The sequence below is a fragment of the Herpailurus yagouaroundi genome, unplaced genomic scaffold, assembly GCF_014898765.1.
Source record: "Herpailurus yagouaroundi ecotype Mexico unplaced genomic scaffold, PumYag 181, whole genome shotgun sequence".
Classification (NCBI taxonomy): Eukaryota; Metazoa; Chordata; class Mammalia; order Carnivora; family Felidae; genus Herpailurus; species Herpailurus yagouaroundi.
In genome coordinates, this window is record NW_024412412.1 from 18,859,244 (window position 1) to 18,874,380 (window position 15,137).

Below are 15,137 nucleotides of genomic sequence, written 5' to 3' on the forward strand. Positions count from 1 at the left end.
TTTCTGTACCTTGGTCCTGGTTCTCACAGAAGTTTCTGTCCATGGGTTTCTGTTCATATTGGTATTATCTATATCTGCCTGTCCGTTTCTCCAATTTGAGGGCAGTGGTTTTGCCTGTGACCTCAATTCTCTAACAGATGTAAGAAGATTTGATTTTTCAGTTCAGTTTTTTACTTATAGGATGGAGTGATGACTCCTCTGCTCCTTATATGATGCATCAGAAAGTGGAAGACATATATATTGTTTTAAGCTGATACATTTATGCCAATTTTGCTATCCAGCAATAGATTGTGAAACATTCGCAAATTAAAGCGAAAACATATAACAAAAACATCTTAATAGTTACGGAAAACAAAAAAAGGAATGATCAAATTAAATACCATTTCATGTTAAAAATTCTCTGCAAGCTAATAATACAAGGGAGTTTTCTCACTGTGATAAGTAGAACCTATAAAACTCCTGTGGTTCAGAAGCAAGGCAACGACGTTTGTTCTTACCGTTTCTATTCAACATGGTATTAAACGTTTTAGCTACTGTAGGAAAGCAAGAAAAAAAAGAAGCACTTACAGATAAGACAGGAAGAGATAAAGCTCATTCTTATATGTAGACATTGTGATCAGGTGTGTAAAAAAAATTCCCAAAGAACATTAAAATAATCATCATCACGGGCACCTGAGTGGCTCCATCAGTTAGTTAAGCTTCCATTTCCGCTCAGGTCATGAACTCGGGGTTCATGGGTTTGAGCCCCGTGTCGGGCTCTGTGCTGACAGCTCAGAGCCTGGAGCCTGCTTCGGATTCTGTTGTCTCCCTCTCTCTCTGTTCCTCCTCTGCTTGCACTCTGTCTCTCTCTCTGTCTCTCAAAAATAAATAGATTAAAAAAATTTTTTTAAGAAAAATCATCGCCATCATCGTAAAAAACTACCCGGAACTAATAAGTGAATTTAGCAAGTTATGTGATGCCAGGTCGATTTCTAAAAAATCAGCTATAATACTATGTACTAGCAAAAATAGTTAAAATTAAAATTTTAGAGACCATTTATAACAGCATTAAAATATGCAATAATTAGCGATTATTATTGTAAATGTAAATAATTTTGATAATTTTATAAGAAAAGTAACCCTATCTTACAAAAAGCAAAAAAAAAAAGAAAAAAAAGAAAAAAAAAGCCAAATTTTTTTTATCTGTGCAAATTTCTTATTTATCTATCTATTTATTTATTTATTTATTTATTTAGAGCACGAGCAGGGCAGGGGCAGAGAGAGAGAGGGAGAGAGAATCCCAAGCAGGCTTCACACTGTCAGCATGTTGCTCACACTCACGAACCATTAGATAATGAGCTGAGTAGAAGCCAAGAGTCAAATGCTTAACTGACTAAGCCATCAAGGTCCCCCTGTCTGTGTAAATTTCTAAGTAAGCAGGTAAAATTTCTAAGTTTCTCATTATCAACCTAGGCAGAGGCATATATAGATTTGTCTCCCAAGTAGACAAATCATCAATGAAAAATCTTAGTCCAACAAAAGTCACCAGGTAACAAATATATGGATTCATAGGAAGATAGGAAAAAAACAAACCAAATTAAGACAACACCAACAATCTGACTCACTTCCTTATAGTCCAGTGGAATCATAGAAAGAATATGAATCTTTAAATATCCTAATGCATGTAAACTCCCCTTTCTCTCAACTCTCATAAAAACCAAACAGAAAACACCAAAACTAATTGAGAAACGCAGAATAGACACAAGCACTTCAAAATCAATACAGGAAGTGCTCAATGTATAAAATGAGTAAAATTTTATATAGAATTACATTCACCTGATGAATTAGAATTATTTTCTGCCCCTTATGGTTCTTATCGAAATATAAAAGGCATGTAAAGAATGTGAACAGGGAAATAAGCAAACATTTTCTATTTTACATGACAGCATCCTGTGACTGATAATCCAGTTATAAGGAAAAGGAAGAAAGGAAAGGATGGTATCTTTTACTTTCTTTTGATAAAAGCAACAGGAAGGAGATTGGAATCAGGAAAGATAAGTTTGGTCTTAACAAGCTGATGCTCACTGCTGTAATTACCTACTGAGTCTATTTTTGATCCTGCCTACTTTGTGATACTTGATATCATAATGAAATGCTGATTGTGTTTACGAACATTTGCAAGGTGCTCATTTACTACTTATTTGCAGTTGGAAATGGTGTTTTGTGTATTGAAAATGGCTTGACCAGCTGAAAATAATTCCATATCATTTCAATTAAATGGAGACACTCTTTGCCTAAACTCAGTTCTAAAGAGCATTGTTGTAACTTGCAAGACCACATCCTGGACAATGTGGGGGGCCAGGTGGGGGAAGAAGCCATATTATGTGTAGAATTCCCTTCAAGCACAAACTATGCTGTTGCATTTGTTACCAGAAATGCACTTTGAAAATGAAATGATTGTTTTATCACTCAAAAATGACCAATAAATTTGTATCCGAAAAACCATGACAAGCTTTTCAAATAATATATCAAACTCTGAAATGCCTTCTTTTTTTTTTTTTTTTAGTGTTTATTTTTGAGAGAGAGAGAGTGCATAAGCGGGAGGGACAGAGAGAGAGAGGGAGACAGAATCTGAAGCAGGCTCGAGGCTCTGAACTGTCAGCACAGAGTCTGACTTGGGGCTCAAACTCACCAACCGAACCATGAGAACATGACCAGAGCTGAAGTTGGACACTCAACTGACTGAGCCACCCAGGCACCCCTGAAATACCTTTTTAATATACATATACAGAAAAACTAAAATGACTTTATACTTACAAAGTTTCTGTCATATTCTCTCTTAAGACACTCAAAATTCAATAGAATAGGCAAACTCCCATAACTATTATTAAGCAGCTATCAGTAAGCAATTATTAGAACTCTAAATAGAACTCTCGATCAATAACACTGATTAAACATTAGGCTTTGAACTTGAAAAATTATTAATAGTTGTTTAAAATTTGTCTACACTGAAGATTAATGAAGATTAATGAAATCAGTAATGGTCAGTCATCTGCTGGGTGCCTGTTCATTATTAACATGATGTACAGCGTAATTTTATTTCTTCCTCAAACTTGAGGAGAATCTAGTATTAGTTTATTTTTACAGACGAAGGAAACAGGCTCAGGGAGATTAAAGGATTTGACCAAGGTCACAAAGGCACTAAATGATAAAAATAGGATTTGAACAATGGTTTGTCTGATAATATAACCTGTAGGTCTTCTTGTTCATTGTATTTATTTCCTTTTTTCCCTAAGATACGGCATACAGGCAATTTTAAATTCAGCAGCTTGAACTGGCCATTTCCATCAGCTAAAGAGTTCCAGAATTATTGGCTATTACACTAACTCGATGGCCAGAAGATTTTATTCCAGGAGCACCTCCATCACCAGTAAGCTGACCAGTAACTTCACCTTCAGGCTTCAGTCTCCTACCATCTTTCTGTCTATAAATCAACTGGAAGATACACAAAAGAATAGGGATATTCTTAAGAAAAATACATTTTTTTCTCGGTTAGTTACACTTCCTTACATAGCTATGTAAGACTCAATATTATGGATAAAATCACAATTTGTTTTACCCATACGTTACTTATAGACATGTAAATTGCTTTATGTTTTTACTATTATAAATAACACTGTGAGGATGTTTCCTTTTGTATATATCTTTGTAAAATTTTTCCTTAGATTATTTGCATTCCTAGAAGTAGAATTTTTTTTTAAGTTTACTTATTTATTTTCGAGAGAGAGAGAGTGCAAGCAGGCGAGCAGCAGAGAGAAGGAGAGGGAGAGAGAATCCCAAGAAGGCTCTACACTGTTAGTGCAAAGCCCGATACGGGGCTCAGACTCACAAGCCGTGAGATCATGATGTGAGCCGAAATCAAGAGTTGGACGTTTAACTGACTCAGCTACCCAGGTGCCCCTAGAAGGGGAATTATTAAAGAACATATTTATTTAAAGTTTTATACAGAGCACCTTCTTACAGAACAGTTTTATAAATAAACATTTTCTAAACCCATAACAACACTGAAAGTCATTATCCTTTCTAATGATTTGCCAAGACTACAGGTCAAAATAGTATATAACATATTTGAAATGAAACAATTCCTAATGATGGCTGTTTTTCCATGTATTTATTCCCCATTTTCCTTGCCTCTTCTGTCAATTTCCCACTTATGTTTTCAGCTGATTTTTATTATTTGCTGATATGTAACATATAAGATACATGATGTATAATAGTGCACAATATTAAGTACACAGCACAATGACTGTATTAGTTATTTATTCTGTGTAAAGAGTTACTTCCAAACTTAATGGCTTGAAATAAGCAACATTGATGATCTCAGTTTATGTAGGTCAGAGCAGCTCAGCTGGGTGCTTATGAGTCCTGGTCTCAGAGCAGCTCAGCTGGGTGGTTATGACTCTGGGTCTCTCAGGTGTCTCGTGGCTGCAATCAGGATGTTGCACAGGCTGCAGTTACCTGATGGCTTGACTGAGGCTGGAGCGACCACTTCCAAGAAGATACTAACATGGCTGGAAAATGAAGAGCTCAGTTCCCGGGTGTTGCTTTACCCTATGACCAGGGCACAAGGCTGCCTGAATGTCCTTACCACATAGAATCTAGACTCCCCCTGACTGGGAGACCCAGGGAGAGGACAAGTGAGGAGGAAGCCTTTTATGACTTCATCCTGATTGTCACACACTGTGACTTCCACTTTATTCTCTTCATTAGAAGCAAATCACTAAGTCTAGCCCACATTCAATACATATATGAGGCTGTAACTCTTGAAGAAGTTTCAGAGAATGTGTGAGCATATTTTAAAGCTACTACAATAACTTTTTATATACACACAGATGCATTGATATGGCCCAGCACTCAGATGAAGTTACAGAACTTTTCTAATACACCATAAGTCACTTTTGCCTGCTCTTGAACTTCATATACAGTTGATCTTGAGCAATGCAGGGGTTGGGGGCACTGACCTCCACACCATTAAAATTTGAATAGAACTTTTGATTCCCCTAAAACTTAATTACTAATAGCCACCTGTTGACCAGAAGCCTTAGGGACAACATAAACAACTGATTAACACATAATTTCTAAGTTATATGTATTATATACTCTATGTACAATAGTCGAGAGAAAATAAAACATTATTAAGAAAATCATAAGGGGGAGCTCCTGGGTGGCTCAGTCGGTTGAGCATCTGACTTCAGCTCAGGTCATGATCTGAGTTCGATCCCATCTGAGTTCATGAGTTTGAGCCCCTATCAGGCTCTCTGCTGTCAGTGCAGAGCCCTCTTGGGATCCTCTGTCTCCCTTTCTCTCTGCCCCTCTCCTGCTCATGTGCAGGCTCATGCTCTCTCTCTTTCAAAAGTAAATAAACATTAAAAAAAAAAAAGAAAATCGTAAGGAAGAGAACATACATTTACAGTAGTCAATATTGTACAGTACTGATAAAAAAAATCCACATATAAGTGGACATGTACAGTTCAAAGCCATATTGTTTAGGGGTCAACTGTAAATAATATTATATATAAAGCATAGGACTTTTGCTTGACTTTTTCCACTTAATATTATGTATGTCAGATTTATTCATGTTGTTGCATGCAGCCATTGTTTATTCTTTTTTATCACTGTATTCCATTGTACAGAAGTACATTTTATCTCCTCTACTTTTTAGTTACATTGTTTTCACATTATAATTTTAGTGGTTGCTCTTTTCAATATACATCTTTGACTTAGTGTAGTTTACCTTAAAATTAGTACTTTGACTAATTCTCAAAGAATGTAAGAAATGTGCAACATTTCAACTCCATTTACAGCCAATATTCTTTCAAAGTTTTACACATTTATCCTTTTTTGTGCTTTTTATTCATTTCTGTGGTTCTGTCTCTCTATCTGAGATCATTTTCCTTCAGCATGAAATATTGTGTAGCATTTCTTGGAAATTTAGACCTGATGGTAAAAATCTCTCAATAATTAATTTCTGAAAGATGTCATTATTTAACCTTCATTTTTGATGGTTATTTTGGAAGAATATAGACTTCTAGTCTGACTACATATACATGTTTTTCAGCACATTAGAGATATAATTTCATCACTCCTGGGTTATCTAATCTATTGGAAGTCAGCTGTCAATCATACTATTATTTCTTTAAAGATGATGCTCCTTTTTTTCCTGTGAATGTCTTTAAGATATTTCTCTTTATTGGAGTGCCTGGGTGGCTCAGTCGTTTGACCATCAGACTTCAGCTCAGGTCACGATCTTGTGGTTGATGAGTTTGAGCCCCGCATCAGGCTCTTTCCTGACAGCTCAGAGCCTGGAGCCTGATTCAGATTCTGTGTCTCCCTCTCTCTCTTCCCCTTCCCCACTCATGCTCTGTCTCTCTCTTCTCAAAAATAAATAGACAGTAAAAAAAGATATTTCTATTTATTTTTGAATTCAAGCAGTTTGACTATGATGTGCCCATGTGTGGTTTAATTTGTATTTATTTTGCTTCAGAGTTGCTGAACTTCACAAACTCATGTATTTCATGTTTTAAGGCCTTTATATCTATAAATATTGCCATAATCTTTCTCCTTCACTTCCATTCTCTTTCTCTCACTACACATATATCAGACTTTTCAACCATAAATGTTAATATCCCTTTGATAAACAGATACACTTAATATACCACAGTCAACTTAATGTTTTACTTCATGGTTTGTGCTTTATTCGCATTATGCTTAAAAACGTTCTCTACTTCAAGATCAAAAGATACTTTCACCTTCATGCCTTTAGTCTTCTTACAATTAATTTCTATGTGTAGCATGAAGCAGGAATTGAATTTCCTTTTTCCTCTCGCTCTCCCCCTCTTTCCCCTTTCCTCTCTTCCTCCCTTTTTCTCCTTTCTTGCTCACAGCTTCATTCTCCCTCTCCCTCATCATCTCCCACCTTCTCTCCCTCTATTGTCCTTCCTTCCTTTCTTTCATCATCTGCCTCACTAATTACCCCATGATCATTTGCTAAAAAGTCCACCATTTGTCTATAGATCCACAAAAACCATATCAGTCTTAAATTAAATGTCCATATTAATTAATTTCTTGGCTTTTTATTCTTTTTGCGTTATTCTTCTATTAAATTTTCATTACTGTATTGTCATAATTATCACTGCTTTATAATACATTGATAGGTGGTAAGCAACCTCTCTCACCTTGTTCTTACTCTCCAAGAGGATTGTGACTATTCCTGGATACTTATATTTTTATATACTTTGAGTATCCAGCTTATGAAGTTATAGGGAGAATTTACTGAATTTTGATTCTATTATATAGAGAAACACTTCAGGAAATTTGAAATTTACTCATTTGATCTTTTAAACCATGAACCAGGTATATCTTCTCATTCATTTAGAATAGGTCTTCTTACTAACTTCTACAAAACAAGCTTTTAAAAATTTTTTTAAATGTTTATTTATTTTTGAAAGAGAGAGACAGAGAGACAGATGTGAGTGGGAGAGGGCAGAAAAAGGTTGAGAGACAGAATCCAAAACAGGCTCCAGGCTCTGAGCTGTCAGCACAGAGCCCAAGGTGGGGCCCTAACTTAGGAACTGTGAGATCATGACCTGAGCTGAAGTTGGATGCTTAACCGTTTGAGCCCCCAGGCACCCCAAAAGTCTAATGTTTTTTATAAGTATTACATATCATATTTTAAAATATGCACTATATTTTTAATGTCATTAATGGAAACTTACATTGTTGCTTTACAAATATACATTTTATAATGATTTATTTTCACTAGTTGTTCTAAATATTATTACTTTTGTAACTTGCCTATAGATTCCTTTAGATTTTCTACACAATTATATTATATTTAAAGAAAGATTGATTCTTCTTTCCAATCTTTTATACTTTACTTAGTGGGTAAGGACTATATATTATTCCTGTGGAATCTGGGTGGCTCAGTCAATTAAGCATCTGACTCTGGCTCAGGTCATGATCTTGCGGTCCATGAGTTCAAGCCCCGCGTTGGGCTCTGTGCTCACAACTCAGAGCCTGGAGCCTGTTTCAGATTCTGGGTCTCCCTCTCTCCCTGCCCCTCCCCTGCTTGCACCCTCTCTTTCTCTCTCTCTCTCAAAAATAAATATTCAAAAAAGACTGTATTTTATTCCTGAAACGTTTGACATACCTCACAAGTGTCAAGAGATCTTATTCTTAAGTCATCAGTTCTAGAAATTAAAATGTATATATTTCATCAAAATTTCATATTAATTAGTTAATGTCCATGGTGATGTTGGTTGATTATAACGATCTCATATATGTAATTATTTCTTTTTTCTAATATTAATTAGTTGTGCTTTCAACAAACATTTGTTAATATGTTAATCTATTCACAGAACCATTTTTATGTCCTTGTTAATTGACCTTTGTTATATTTGTTATGTCCCATTTTACATTTTCACATTTATTAAATTGTATGCTTAGTTCATTAATTATTAGCATCTCTTCTTTGATAATATGCAGGTGATGCCATAAACTTCTCTCTCAGTACTGTTTTAGCTGTATACCATGAGTTTTTATATTTAGTGTTATATATTTAAATGTGTTTTACATTTAAATGTATATATTATCTAGTTCTAAATATTTTCTACTTTATTATGACCATTTAAATTTCTGTATTATCTAGAGGTATGTTATTATCTTTTTATTATAGAATTTAATCCAATTTCACTGGCTATTAAAGCTAGAAATCAATTGACTTTTGGCAAAATTTGTTTATAGACCATCTTTTGTCAGGTTTCTAAAGTGACCCATGAGTGATTAAAAAGAATGTCTGTGGTACAAACATTGGGTGTGCTACCTATTTGATCAAGCTAGCTAAATGTTATTGTGCAAATCTTTTATCATCTTTGTTCTTTTGCTTGGCCAATCATATATGAAAAACAAAAGCCATATACCTTGTCTGTAGAAAATAGAAATTAAAATGAAACAAAAATATTACTTGTAATCTCACCATCAAATGATAATACTTTAATTTTATTTTTCTAATTAATCACTTGAACCCTTTCTGAAATATATTGTGTACAAATTTTGGATATAAATCAAGATAGAGATATAGACCAATTATCTCCATTCCTTAAAAATCTGCTACCGCATCTTTGGGGTTTACTTAACCCAAACAAGTTAGGCCTGCATGTCTCTAAACATTAGTGTCATATCACTCTACTATTGGTGATATATCAGAAACAGCTACGTGGTGTTACTAATGAAGACTAGATCTACATAGTCTGATACTTGTTTTCTACCTGGGCAACGTCTGGCTAAAGATGTAAAGTGGAACTAGAGATTTTGGTAAACCCTAGGCATGACTTCAATGAGAAGCTCACTGAATCTCAAAAAGAAAACAAAGTAAAGGTGACAGTTTCTTAGTTTAATGTCCTTTTCCCAAACAAATTTGCCGTCTTCTCCCTTAGAGACTGATTACACTGTGTAAGAGGCAGACTTGTTCAGATCACAAAAGATTTTATTATACGCCTCCCACTAGCTTTGATTTTCTTATCTATATATTACATTTGATTAACTTAAAAGAGGCTTTTTTTTTCAAGTAATTAATGCCATTCTTCGCCTGTTACAGATTTTCAAGAGACCATTTTATCAATTAGCTTGCTAATAAAAGAAAGTTCTTTGTTGTTGTTATTTCAATTGGAAGACATAGTTTTCCCATCCAATTCTCACTTAGTCTCATAATAAAATTATGTTTTGCTGTCCAATCCATCTTATGAATCAGGTTGCTAATAAAATTTAGAGTGATAAAGGATTAATTAGTGACTTATCTGAATCCTGAGAGGATTTTCATGGACTATATTGATTTCTCTTTAATCAGTTTGTGATAAAGCTAATGTGATGTTGTTAAAGAAAAAACAATCCGACTCTTGTTAAAGATAGGGAGGAAGCCTTCACTCCAAAATATTACTACAATAGAGTTTTCCACTAAGGGAGAAAGATTGGCCTCAACTCCAAATACAACAAGAAAAAATGGGGATTGTTAGACAAGGAGCAGAGTTGCGGGGGAGGGGAGTGGATGGAAAATTATGAAGAGCGTAGGCTAATTCTTGCTCATCTGACCTAACAGGATGCTTACTGAAGGAATGCCTAGATGATCAGACATCACCTGGGGATAGTGAGGAATCAGAAGTTTGGTCAGATATCCAGGGTGGCCACATACTGGAGGATAGGGATTCTCCCTAAACTGACTTAATAGGATTTTTGCTGACCTTACAAGGACTGAGACTGAAGCCTGAGGTTGGGCTTAGTGGAGCAGAGAACAAAGAGGAACTTGACTGAGGTCTGATAAAAGGAGAAAAGTTCTGTCAGGTGATATAACTTCATTTGCATAGAGAATGATGGCTAAGCTGGTACCCAGGCATCTAAGTATTCCAAAGAATAAGTAGTATAAATCAATATACATGTGAAATAGTTAAAATTCAGTAAAATAATAACAAAATTAAAAAAGCCATATAAAAAGAGGTAATGTTTTCAGCAAGATTCTACTTTATATTGTATAATCTAAAATTCTAAGATGCTTCTAAAGAGAATATTAAGGTTCATAAACTCCTCCTTTGCCCTTTTCAAGCACACACACACACACACACACACACACACACAAGGTTGTGACAGGGTTAGAATCTAAATTACTCAGTTCCACAGACCACAACTCTTTACACAACAGCTGGATAATCTATTTTCAGTCTGGTATATTTAGAATATATTGTAACCTTCAAAATATCGGGAATTATCTAAGAGCCACTATTCTACCTTGACAGACATAAAATCACTGATGTAGAATTTAATGCTGCAAAATTTTGAAAGAAGATTTTTGGTAATAAATTTACATAACAGGTATTAGAGTCAGACAAATGTAAGTTGAGTACTTGAACTATGATTTATTAGCTCAAAGGCTTGATGTCAGTGATACAATCTCTCTGAGTCTTATTTTCCTCATTTGAGGTTAATAATAGGAACCTATCCTTCAGGTTCATTATGAAAATTAAGCAGCATTTTACATGTAATGTACAGGAAACAGGGTGTGACACATTGTGAATATTTGATAAATAACTTTTATTATTATAATTTTCTGCAACCATAAGAAAGTCATAGTCTTCCTGACAGACTTGAATGTCCTAGCTCTTACACTATGGAAAATCTAGTCTCTGCATTGTTCCAAAAGAGGAAGCAGACATATAGAAAGTCTATTCCCAGACTTGCTATTTTATTTATTTTAAGTATTCAACAGAGGAAAGGAGTAAATGAAATGAGAGGACCTTTGCCAAGGGAACTAGCCTTTTTATAGTGTGTCCTCCGATTTTAAAAGGAGAAGGCAGCCACTTTTCAGAACTACCGTAAAACAATTAAATAGTCATCCATTGTTACTGCCAGTTATTTCCATAGTCCACCTCCCTTTGGGAAAAGACTAACCCACAATAAATGTATTTCCTATACCTGAGAGGCCACACAGGTATTCACATTTTACAGGGAGTAATATTTTCTTTTGCAGTTTCTCCCCAAGGTATTTTATATCCTTCTAAGCTATAGCAGAAACAGTAAAAATTTAAATTCAGTGAGCTAAAAAAAAAGTCTAAAACCTTGAAAACTAAACAGACAGAACTATAAATGTACATCATTTTACCATTTAAAAATTGGTTTGCATCATTTAATGCTATAACATGCTTGTATGTAAACATATTCACATATATCACTAATAGAGGCACATACATAAAATATACAGTATGTTAAATATGCTATTTATTTTTATTAAACCAAATTAGTATTGTTGATTCACTATATTGTACACCTGAAATGAATATAAATCTGAACATCAACTATAATGGAATTTAAAAAATAATAATAAAATTACAAATAAATAAACAAATTAGTATGATGTGTTTTTCTCTGGAAAATAAGACAAAAAAGCTTTTAACTTCAATTTATAGGTGACAATGCACTTTTACATGTTATGTTGCTTAACTGAATTTCACAAATTATATTCTAAATGAAAAATATACGCTTCTAATAAACAAATCTCAGAAGACAATGATGTGCCTCAAATGATTATTTTTGGCCAAATATTAAGTATTTGCTGAAACAAAGTATGTCTGTATTCTTTCATTTTTAACTTTTTTATATTACAGTGCATTTTGCTATGTTGTTTCAAAAAAGGTGACATATATGAAATTAATGAAAAATAATTGTAGTAAATTATTATAGGTGAAATTATTTCAAAGATAAAGCCTACTACATCTCACAGAGCTATATTTAAGGAGTAGTTTAATATTAGACATATACTGTCAAAAGTTTATCCTCTCAGTTAATATTACGGAACAATGATCACTGGTAGCCCATGCTGCTATAGTTTTTATACATGGCCCATCAATTTAATTTTTTTCTATTAGCATGAATTTTAAACAAATCTCCCAAGTGATTTTTCAGGTAGTCCTCAGAAAACACTTTCAGAAAGATCGATTTAGAGGACTGAAATTTTATTCTTCATATTCTAACTACGAATAATTTAAAATATATCCAAAAGTGAACATGTGAGGTCAGGTCTGTGAAGGCTTTGTTTCTGAGGGTTACATGTATTTCACTGTGGACAAGTGCAGTATAATGCATTTAAGGAGAATGATCCATATTAGATATGAATAATGGTCTCCCACCTCCCAGGAAAGGTGCTTGATAGGCTTTATATCACACCGTATATTGGAAACTTTATACTGCTTATATGTATATTGTAATTTTATGTCACTAGAACAACAATTACAGGATATATGTATTGTGATATGTACCTCATACAAAAATGATCTCTGTGAAGTTTCCCCTAGTGCCTTTTATGGTGCTCTAGGTGTCTGACGTGATTTTTTGGAATAATGTAATTATATTTAGAAATGATACAGGGGCACCTGGGTGGCCCAGTCGGTTAAGCATCAGAGTTTGGCTCAGGTCATGATCTCATGGTTCGTGAATTTCAACCCTGCTTGGGGCTCTCTACTGGCAGCGCAGAGCCCTCTTCAGATCCTCTGCCCCCCTCTCTCTCTGCCCCTCCCCTGCTTGTGCTCTCTCTCTCTCTCTCTCAAAAATAAACATTAAAAATAAATAAATAAACTACTAAAAATGAAACAGGAAGAAATAAAAAACTTGAACAGACTGATAACTGGGAAAGAAATTGAATCAGTAATTAAAAAACCCCAACAAACAAAACTCCAGAGCCAGACAGCTTCACAGGTGAATTCTATCAAACGTTTAAGAAGAGCTAATATCTATTCTTCTCAAACTATCCCAAAAAATTGAAAAGGAAAGAAAATTTCAAAATTCATTCTATGAGGCCAGTATTATCCTGATACCAAAAGCAGATAAAGACTCCACTGAAAAAAACAACAAAACAAAACAAAAAAACAAACAACAAAAACACTACAGGCTGATATCCCTGATGAATATGGATGCAAAAATTCTCAGTAAAATACTAGCAACCCAAATCCAAGAATACATTAAAAAAAAACCATTCCCCATGATCACATGGGATTTATTGCTGGGTTGCAAGTGTGGTTCAATATTTGCAAATCAAACAATGTGATAAACCACATCAATAAAAGAAAGGATAAGAACCATATGATCATTTCAATAGATGCAGGAAAAGCTTTCAACAAACATCCATTCATGAGAGAAACCTCAAAAAAGTAGGTTTAAAAGAAACATACCTCAACATAATAAAGACCATCTAGAAAAAACTCACAGCTAATATTATCCTTAATGGGGAAAAACTGAAAGATTTTCCCCTAAGGTCAGGAACAAGACAGAGATGTCTCACCACTTTTATTTAACATAATACCGGAAGCCCTAGCCACAGCAATCAGACAACAAAAGCAAATAAAAGGCATCCAAAGCAGCAGGGAAGAGCAAAAGTTTTAATATTTGCAGATGACATGATATGCTATATAGAAAACCCAAAAGACTCCACCAAAAAAAACTGTTAGAACTGATAAACGAATTCAGTAAATTCTCAGGATACAAAATCAATGTACAGAAATCGGTTGCATTTCTATGCATCAATAATGAAGCAGAAAGAGAAAGTAAGGGGTCTATCTCATTTACAATTGCACCAAAAACAATAAGATACCCAGAAATAAACATAACCAAAGAGGTGAAAGTCCTGTATTCCGAAAACTGTAAAGCATTGATGTAAGAAATTGAAGATGACACAAAGAAATGTAAAGACATTCCATGTTCATGGATTGGAGTAATAAATATTGTTAAAATGTTTGTGCTACCCAAAACAACCCACATTATTAAAGCAATCCCTATCAAAATACCAAGAGCATTTTTCACAGAGCTAGAACATATAATCATAAAATTTGTATGGAACCACAAGAGACCTTGAATAGTCAAAGCAACCTTGAAGAAGAAAAGCAAAGCTGGAGGCATCACAGTTCTGGACTTCAAGTTATATTACAAAACTGTAGTGGTCAAAACAGTATAGTACTGGCACAAAAATAGGAACATAGATTAATAGAGCAGAATAGAAAATCCAGAAACGAACCCACAACTATATGGCCAATTAATCTTTGACAAATCAGGGAAGAATATCCAATGGGAAAAAGAGTCTCTTCAACAAATCATGTTGGGAAAACAGGACAGCAACACACAAAAGAATGAAACTGGACCTGTTTCTTACACCATACACAAAAATAAACACAAAATGGATTAAAGACCTCATGTGAGACCTGAAACCATATAAATCCTGGAGAACACAAGCAGTAACTTCCCTGACAGTGGCCATAGTAATTTCTTTCTAGATAAGTCTCCTGAAGTAAGGGAAACAAAAGCAAAAATAAACTACTGGGACTTCCTCAAAATAAAACTCCTCTGCACAGCAAAGGAAACAATCAATAAAACTAAAAGGCAACCTACAGAATAGGAGAAGATACTTGCAAATTACATATACCTATATATAAAGGGCTAGTATCCAAAATAGATAAAGAACTTATAAAACTTAACACCCCCCAAATGAATAATCCAATTAAAAATGGGTAGAAGACATGAATAGACATTTTTCCAAAGGAGACATCCAGATGACTAACAGAAACATG